General features: G+C 32.9%; 1 protein-coding gene across 1 annotated transcript in view; it reads right to left on the minus strand.

The window, feature by feature from the left end:
* Positions 1–9549, minus strand: part of dod ((peptidyl-prolyl cis/trans isomerase) NIMA-interacting 1 dodo) — a 47248-nt gene that overhangs the window by 15582 nt on the left and 22117 nt on the right. The gene's annotated exons all lie outside the window — the stretch shown is intronic.

The following is a 9549-nucleotide window of genomic DNA, read 5'->3' on the forward strand; positions in this document are numbered from 1 at the left end:
CGATTTTCATCACGATGATTTCATCCCTGTTAAATTGTGTGTGATTAAAACAATTATCACTAGCGAATAATTTATTTTAAATACACACACAACTTCTTGTATCCTGCCTCAGTTTTGCATCGTGAATTGCTTATTTAGACTGCAAATACATAATCCTTTGAGCTAAAGTTATTCAGTGCATTTTAATAACAATTGCAATATTGTTTTCAGTAATGCGGGAGTTTAAACTAGCACACAATTTGGGCCTCATTATTTTGTAACACCCTTTTTAGCTAATAAACAATTAAAATAAATTAAATAAATGTAACCCATTAATGTCCCACTGCTGGGCAAGGGTCTCCTCCCGGAATGAGGGAGGGGATCCTTATTAACCTAACTTATTATTTCAAATAGTTTCAATACTTATAACAGTATTTCATAAGACATAGTGAAAAAATATTGCACCATCTTTTGCATGATTACTTGTTATTTATCCAAGTAGTTCGTTTGATTACGTACAAATGTAATCGTACTGAAGGGTCGACTGTTTACAGTTCGACGCTATCTTAATACATTGGTGTTTTCGTTCAATCAACTGACGGTGGACGTCTCAGGTGCTCTTTACTTTGTTTTAACTCGTGATCTTTATTTTCTTGTTATTTCATTACTGTTGCTACTGAGAGGAATTGAATGGACGTTTTTATGTAGTTTTAGAATGACAAGATGTATGGATGTGAAGTTTGTAAGGATCGTTTCAAGTAGCGTTCTTTGGTCTTTGCCTACTTATGTGGGAAAAAGGCGAGATATTATGTATGTATCTTTTATCAAAGGTATTAAGGACTTGTTTATAATCTACCCATGGAAGTAAAACGTCTATTTTCTCTGTAGGGATATAGAAATCGCCTGGTAAATTTTAAACCAAAACAGTCAAGTCGTTTTTACGTGATCGAGTATGATTCATGAGCTTTCAGGCACCGACCATGCGAATTGGAAAGTGCAGAGTTCTGCACTGGTTCGATGGTTGCATTTGAGATATAACAAAACTCTTATGGACGAAATTACTTGCTAATATTTCTCTTACAATAAAAATGAATATAAAAGATTTGTATATATTTTTCTATTTCAAACCTTTTTTTCTGCTAAAAATAAGAATATTCAGACACCTACACAGTAACATGAATCTTACGGTACAATTTGACTGATCATAAAAGATTTTCAATAAAGGTATCGTAAAACCGTGAACTTGAACCGATTCAGTAGGTACTTATTATTTTGAGGGAAACGATACCTGTTGGTTTATTATTTTATAAAAGTTCGAATGCCTTCGCAGACGTGGGAGATCGTAAAGAAGACTGGCCAGAGTTTGTCACGGGTATGGTGATTGGAAGGAAAGACGGGTGGCCTTTGCTCAGTGGTGGGATACACAAAACAGGCTAAGACAGGCTTTTTTTTTAAGAGCTGTGATAGCCGTTTGGTATAAGTTGGCACCTCCTACGCAAGTGGTTGCAGGTTCGAACCCGAGGCAACACACCAATGACCTTTCGAAGTTATGTGTGTATTAGAAATAGACATAATTGTCATATGCTCCAACGGTGAAGGAAAACCTCGTGAGGAAACCTTGCATGCCTAAAATTTGTTTAACACATTTATTGAGGGCATGCAAAGTCCCCAACCCGCACTTGGCCAGCGTGGTGGACTCAAGGCCTAACCCCTCCCACATTACGGGAGGAGACCCTTGCCCAGCAGTGGGACATTAATGGGTTAAATTTGTTTGTATTTATTCATGTTTGTGTTTTGACTGCTGATGAAATATATTGTAATTAAAAACACCTAAGCAGCATATCTGCTACAAAAATCTGCATTTGAGAAAAATATCTGTTCTCAATAATTAGCAGAATCGCTAAGAAACGGATACACACAGCACACAGCCACAGTTTAGAATTAAATGACTAAACGGAAATTATCTTTTATATCTTTCAAGTAAAGAAAATTCAACATTAGAAATGATTTGAGAGGATGTCCTCACTATGTGGAAAATGTCACTAAGAGATGAATGTTACACAATCACAGCAAACATTCTCGTGTTTGTACACAAAACTTAGCAGCCATTACGCTCATTCAAATCTTATTTTGGATGCCAAAAAGAACCACCTAAAGAAAATATTGTACAGGGATTTAGATATAATATGTTTGACGAGAAAAATCATAGACGACATTAATTTTGTCTAAAAAATAGTGGACTCGGATGTTAGAATATTGAATGTAGTAATATGTCTCTCTTACTAAGGAAACTAGCTGAAGCCAGCAGTGCGACACTAATGTCTTTATAGCTAACAAAATATTATAAAAATCTATTGAAATTGTGTCAAAAGTGAGTATTCGAGTGCAGGTAGACTGAACAATCAATTTTTGCTGCGCTATATCAAAATAAACATATTTGCCGACACTACGATTGGAAAGAGAGCTTTCAATACGTTCAAATCAAATTGTACCGTGTTTTTTATCCAAAACTAACATCAAACAGTTTCAAAAAGGTTCGTTTCTATCAAAAAACTCTTTTTTAAAACTAAACTGCGAACGCCATCTTGTTAACACAATGTTCTAAAAAAATAAACAGAATTTGAATTGCTTTTTTATTTGGATGAGCATAGACAATCGTATTTACTTATTTAGTATTCATTGATCAATGGAAACTATAGCGGGACAATACGTTTTTGAACGTGAGGATTTTAACTATTCAAAATCAAGTAATGTGATTAATTTAGGTCAAATACTGACCTATGATTGTCAAAGTGACAGTTAATTAATTTACTGAAATCCAAAATAGAATCATACATTATTGATATACTATTACTAAACATATAAATAAATATATTTCTTATATCATTTCATTGATTTACGAAATAAGTAGCGTATTTTTCCAATTTTAATGAAAAAATTTGGACATGACCAGTTGAAGCAAAAGTTGAAAAAAATTGTAATCAGACTATTGGATACGAATTTCTCCAAGAATTAGAAACAAAAAGGTTTCATAATTTAATTAAATTGTAATCACGTAACGTCTTTACCTACCTAAAAATAAAAACGTTTATAAAAAATAATTTTAGTAGTGTCATCGATTCATAAATGAAATACTGTGCCGTCGGACATACAACCAACATTCATTTATTCGTAAGGTCTGGATTGGTCAGTAAAAAGGTTATGTTAGGTTGTTATACATAGAAAGGGAGGAACCCGGAAAGGGTTTCTATTACTTATTTTAAACAAACTCGTAAATTCTATTAAATTATCTTGCAGTTTATTGTATTACTAATGTTTACCCAAAAGAATACTCCGATGGCGGAACGATGACAGAACTTCTATGAAGTTAAATAAGGTTAAGCAATATTGCTTAGCTCAAAATGTAGATGAGTCATGACATTAAGGGACTTTTTTTATACCGTAATTGTTTTTTTTTCAGGTTACCGAAAAAATATGGAGTATTGGCCATATTTGTTTTTGAGATGAGATGAGAACAACGCATTATGTTAGATATTTATGTAACCTTGTTTACGTTTTATCTATTGACCGACTGACTGAGAAATTACGATGAAATATGATCCTGTCCTATCTTAATCAACAACATTATAAACTTTGTAACGTTAATTTAGTATTAGAAAGTTATTGATTAAATTCAAATTATATCTAATGGTCTTTGGATGTTTTTTTGTTATACTACCTTTTGCCCGCAACTTCGTCCGCGTGGTTTATAACTTAGGACAGAATTTTCAAGCAAACTTTTATCCTCTATTTTATCCCTTTGGGTGTGGAATTGATCAAAATCCTTTTTTGCGGATGCCTGCATCGTCTAACATCTACCTGCATGCCAAAATTTTTCAAAATTGCTGTTCGTTGTAGATGTCAGTCAGTCAGTCACCTTTGAGCTATATATATCTATTTAATTTATGGTTACTGTCAAAGTTGTTTAAGCCACTCGAAAGGCATTTGACTTGGCTTTTCGACTGGTTTCTTAATTGACATTATTTTATATTTTAAGATTATTTTTACAACAAGCAAATCTAGCCTATAGCACATTAGTATACCTGTTGTACTACGAGGCTTGTAGCTATTTCTAAGACAACAGGTGTGTAAGGTCGCCTGGCAATCAATTAAGGCAGTTCGTAAGGCTTAAGCCTTGCACGTCAGTAGCAACTATGAAGGTTCCTTCATCTTGACAATGTTACATGTCACCTCGGGGTTTTGAAGTTAGCCCTCTGAGGTATATTTGACGTTCATCTATCTAAGATTTGGAGTATTTAAGACCATCGTAACTGTTTTTGTATAAAACGAGTTCTTTCTTTTAGTGTAATATTGCAGTGCTTTTTCTCGTTCTGTAAGCAACTACTTAACAAAGACCTTCTCGGTGCCTTTCACAAACTTGGAAACTACGGACGCAAAGTAGAATTAGACCAGGGTTATAAGTGTATCACCCAGGCTTTTATTTCTTTCATATTAGTAGTTAAACTAGAACAGTGATAGCCGAGTGGATTAAGTTACGCTTCCCACGAAAGTAGTCGAGGATTCGTACCTACGCCAACCACCAATGATTTTTGAAGTTATGTGTGTATTATAAATAATTATCACTTGTTCTAACGGTGAAAGGAAAATATCGTGATGCAACCTTGCATGCCTGACAGTTTTTCAGTTTTTGAAGGCATGCAAAGTCTCCAACTCGCACTTGGCCAGCGTGGTGGACTCAAAGACTAATCCCTTATTCATTCCGTGAGATGACTCTCGCCCAGCAATAGGACACAAATGGGTTAAATCAATTTTAAATGTAATCTTGCATGTACCTCAATACTCTTTGTGTATATATGTATGTACTAGAGGCCGCCCGCGATTGCGTTCGCGTGGAAACTCTTCCCGTGTAAATCCCGATTCCTCGGGAACTCCTGCATAAAAAGTAGTTCATGTGTTATTTTGGGTCTTCAGCTACCTACATAACAAATTTCATCGTTATCGATTCAGTAGTATTTGCGTGAAAGAGTAACAAACATCCATACATACTCACAAACATTCGCATTTATAATATTAGTAGGATATAGCTTTAAAAGTATAGCCTACACCCTCGTGAGAACATTATGATATATTGTAATAGCCGTTCACAGTACGCGTGTAAAACGTACGTAGGCTTCGATTAACTGTCTTCAACTATCCATAACTTATTATTAAGTTATAACGAATAGTTTGCTTCATGGCAACTCTGAGGTGTTGCCGGCTTTCGGGTTCAATTTACATCAAACAGTTCCGTTTAGTATTTGATTTGAGAATAGTGGTTATACTTTGAAGTTTATGAAACTATGGTATTTAGGTCAATTTTCTGTATCCGTAATTATATTATTTTTTTCTAAGACATTTAATTGTCAAATAGGAACCTTTAAGATTTTAATGTTTTTAGGACTGAAACCTTTACCAATAAATATAATTTAACAAATAAACATTAGTGATAGCAAATGTATGATATTAACTTTCGAAATTCCATCTGATATTTATACTGAAATGGTGACTTAGGGCTTTAGATAATAAATAAACAATCCGTTAAGATATTCGGTTAGTTCAGTTTTCTATTATTTAACCGATAATATTTTTATTAATTTAAACTATTGTACTTGTCGGATCATACGTTAAAATTTTTAGCAATATACTGTTTATATTTTGCGACCAGATATCAGTATCAAAAACATATTTTAATTAGACTCGTTGTCTGGCCATGTTCATCAGCTTAACACAAAGGTTCAGCTAAAAATGTTTCATGATTACAGATTGTTACACACATTTTATGAATTTGAAACTTTAATGTTTTGTAATATTCGCGTTACACGTGCATGAGTATAATATATTTTATTAACTGCTATCTATCGGAAACTGTGAGGTTTATCTAACTGTTTTATTGATTGTACTAAAGTTGGGCTAGAGCCAGCCTTTCTTTAATTTATGGGCTTAAAACTACCTTGTACGTATATAAATACAATTAACTTAATACAAAAAAAAACTATAAAAAATTAGTCTTAAAGATAAGAAACTTTAAAAATAATATTTTAGCAGAAATGCAAGTTATATTACTAAGGTATCTCTATCAATTTGTGTATCGAAAGAAACCTCTCAAAACTAAATATTTCTGACTAACAACCTGTTAGTTACTGCAGAATTGATTAAACAAATTTTAACTTGTAAGTATCTTGAAAACTGAAATATGTTTCTAAGAATATCAGATTAAAAAACCTACACATTTCATTCAACTTTATATTTTCATTCAAACTTCGATTATTCAAAGTTTTGAGCTCAAATTCGCCAACTGTGGTCACAAGCTGACTGATTTCCCTTTATATTTTAAATACCTACAGTTAAATAAAAGTTCAAACTGTATTGGTTTTACTCTACATTTTCAGTTAAATTTTCGTAAGTAGTAAGGCCAAGTACAAAATTATTCAAAGTAAACAAAAAACTATGAATGTGTATAGAGTATAGCTCTATAGACAAATCCTAAAGTCTTACATCTATGTATTATGCTTTCACAGCTAAACCAATGAACAAATCTTAACAAAATTAAAGATGGATGCAGATAAAAACGCGAAATTACAACGTATTATAGTTTTGACAAACCATTTTATATAATATGGGATGAAATTTTGAAAGAGGGTCAGCTTGTTAAATCATTAGTAGTTAATATAAGAGACCCACGTTGGGCGCCTTTAACGTTTCAGGTAAACCGCCGGATACTTTCATATTAATTCATAAATGCGGATAGAAAACGAACCCGAGACTTCACAATGAACTGTCTTGTTTATGAAATAATTTATTTAGCTTCAGAATTAATTATGCTAATTAGACAGAAAAAGCTACTTTTATGCTTGATCGGATAAAAATATTCCATCTAAATATATTTTCACGATCCATATCAAGTAAGAATACACTAATAGTTAAAGAATTAGCTTTTATTTTTTAATATAGTCTCGATTTTCTTTATGTGAGTTGTATTTCCTTTTACTTCTGACATTCAAACAAAACTACCGTCTTTATCTTTACTCGGAGAACAATTTTTACAGATAATGCCATGATCAAATTTATCAGCTTATTCCATCGATAAAGATATCCAATGATGGGAAACGTCGCATTGAAAAATATTGCACATATGGTGTAGGTACTTACAAAAAACTAACATACATAACAATAATTAAAAAAGCACAGGAAGCAGGTAACAAACAGTTAATATCTTTTTAAACATACGAAAACAAAATGGCGGAAGGAACGCGTCACTTTAAACTTGTTAAAAATGAAGTTTTCCGATAACAACACTGGCACGAAAGGTCACAACTTAGTGAAACAGAAGCTATGAATATGAAATAAGTAGAAACAGAGACATTTCGTCCTTCGAGTCGCCGCGGAATGTCCTGTTGCAATTCAACAGTTGGTCGCACTACTAAGTACCGTTTGCAAACAAAACTTTACTTTTTTCGAATAGTCCAACTTGTTATACTTATTTTCATGAACTAATTGACTTATTAATATCCTGCCTTTGTAATGTAAGATGTACCCTTTCTTTCATCCTATCTAGGAAATACGTACCTACTTAACAACTTCTCAAAACTGTTGTCTCTAGATTGTATAAAACAGTGTTGCCAATAAACCACATTCTAACTCTCCTCATGTATCATTTTACAGATTTAGAAGCTTCGTACACTTCGGATAGCGATGTGACGCCACTGTAAAAGGTCCACAGTCACGACTGGAACACTCTACTCATAGCCAACGGAGACAATATAGTAGGTAGTAAAATGTATTCTTTCTGTACATTCTACTTTTATAATCTGTATTACAATCAACCTTAGCAATAGGTATAAGGAGGTCCCCGGAGACTTTAAATTTAAACGAAATAGGGATTAAATTATTTAATACGATAGTGCATTATTTACTGTAGTTTGCATATTAATAATGCAACGTTAAATATTAAAGATAAATTAAATATCTAATTATATCTTTGTTTCTACAACAAAGAACAAACAACAAACTCCAACGACTTGACGCGTGGTCAAGTATTCTTATGTGTCTGAATATTACCATACAACCGTCTACCGCCGTTACGTCTCCATAGCTGGTGGACTATGGCTCTTCTTCTACATCTGTTGTTTATTTTTTTTACTTTCACGCAGCGGCTCGTTGCTGCTTTATAAAGACTCAAACTCATCTGGCGCATACTATACTCAAGACTAAAATGCCCAAGGATCTGTACTCCGTCTTGGAAGAAAACCTTGGCATGGACGATTTATCTAGATTATAATAAATACTGCTTTGTATTTCCAAAATACAGTAGATGTACAGACAAGTCACCATCAGCTGCATAAGCCTGTGGCTTTCTGATGTTGAAAATACTGAATTTTGTATACCTTCGACATTTATAAAACTTGCGTATTGGACGTTATTGGACTATATAGTCATATGCACTCTCTAATTAACCAATTAATTAACTAATTTCACTCAGTTCAAACACTCCTACGAACATATAATTTCATAATAGATTTCATTTCTACAAACCTTATTAAAAGGTAATAAAATGAATGAAAAACTAACGACATCTCCACAAATAATGTAATATTTATTGAACACGTATTTGCACGTACATTATATTATTTTAATACATACAATAACATTACTCGGATCATATCAGTCGTGTTAATTTAACTTACTAATTAATTATTCTGAATTTCTATGAAGCTTACATACTCGTACAATATCTTCTATTTATAAGACCGTATAAAGAGGTACTTTGTTTGTTTATTTATCGCGTGATTTTTGTATTGAAATATTTTATAAATTAATATTTTATTGATAAAGGTACATTTATTCTTTGACTAGATAGACGTTAGGCACAAGCCTCAATACGTAGCGCGATTCTGTACGACTATCGACCAATCTTATATGAAAGTCTGGTCAACGCCTCTAGCGGGCGCTGTGGGAACTATTTTTGCGGTACATTATAAACGTCAAACTCTGAATACTGATCGTATAGAATCGCGATATTGGATAGGCGACAAAGTAGTACCTGAATTTTGCTTTCAAGAAAAAATTAAGTCTTAGACTCCATATGCATCGAACGGTTAAATCAGCTCAATTTTTTTCGTGCATTTAGCACCATAGTTACTGATTTATTTTCATAAATCATCACTATTCTTTATCTAGATAAATAATTTGGAGCTAATCTCCTTTGTTAAAGTTTTGTGTTATGCAGGCCATGGAAAATAATCATGCATTATTCACCATGGTTTGTTAACCTCACATCAAATTTCGTAGAAGCAGATTCTTTAAGCTCTTTTTGTGAAATCTTAATTGCTTTATCTACTCGTAACAGAATCGGTTTGATACGTGTCAGTAATAGATCAAAGCCTGACGTTTCCTGCCTCTCAATCTTTGAGCCAATTTGTATATATCGTAATTTACTTTCGTATTCAAATGAAGAAAACCAAAAATATATTTTTAGGGTGAAAAAGTTTAGAAGGCTTTTTGCATATCAGAGGATAATAATCAATAACTACA

This window comes from Anticarsia gemmatalis, chromosome 21 (genome assembly GCF_050436995.1).
Source record: "Anticarsia gemmatalis isolate Benzon Research Colony breed Stoneville strain chromosome 21, ilAntGemm2 primary, whole genome shotgun sequence".
NCBI lineage: Eukaryota > Metazoa > Arthropoda > Insecta > Lepidoptera > Erebidae > Anticarsia > Anticarsia gemmatalis.